This window comes from Penaeus monodon, chromosome 21 (assembly GCF_015228065.2).
Source record: "Penaeus monodon isolate SGIC_2016 chromosome 21, NSTDA_Pmon_1, whole genome shotgun sequence".
Taxonomy (NCBI): Eukaryota; Metazoa; Arthropoda; class Malacostraca; order Decapoda; family Penaeidae; genus Penaeus; species Penaeus monodon.
Genome location: NC_051406.1, coordinates 3,133,794 through 3,134,138, shown reverse-complemented (window position 1 = coordinate 3,134,138; position 345 = coordinate 3,133,794). Strand labels below are relative to the sequence as shown.

General features: G+C 56.5%; 1 protein-coding gene across 1 annotated transcript in view; it reads right to left on the bottom strand.

Moving 5' to 3' along the window:
• The window catches only part of LOC119586111 (mRNA decay activator protein ZFP36L1-like), a gene marked incomplete in the record, with an annotated part of 24,345 nt that extends 24,240 nt beyond the window's left edge, over window positions 1-105 (bottom strand). Inside the window, 1 exon segment of the mRNA XM_037934801.1 lies at window positions 1-105.
• Between the last annotated feature and the right edge of the window lie 240 nt (window positions 106-345).

Sequence of the window (345 nt, the reverse complement as noted above, 5' to 3'; positions counted from 1 at the left end):
AAATAGTTAAATAATAAAAATTTTCTGACACGAAACGACCGTGCTCCTCGTGCGTGTGTTATGTACAGCTCGGCGCCTGTTGTCCCACTGAGTGTTTCGGCCAAAGTCGCTCTTGACATATACACACAAACCACACGCCGAAAGGCCCCGCCCCCTGCGCGCTGATTGGCTGGCGGCCGCAGGGCTACCCCCCCCGCACCCCGTAAATCCTCCACTACCGGTATTCTCGTTTGGGTTGGATGGGTTGCCCCTTTGGGGGGGGGCCTTTGGCGGGAGCAGTGCCGGGGGGGATGGGAAGGGGGAAAGGGGGGGGGAGACCCAAATTTTTAAGGGAAATAAACTAAA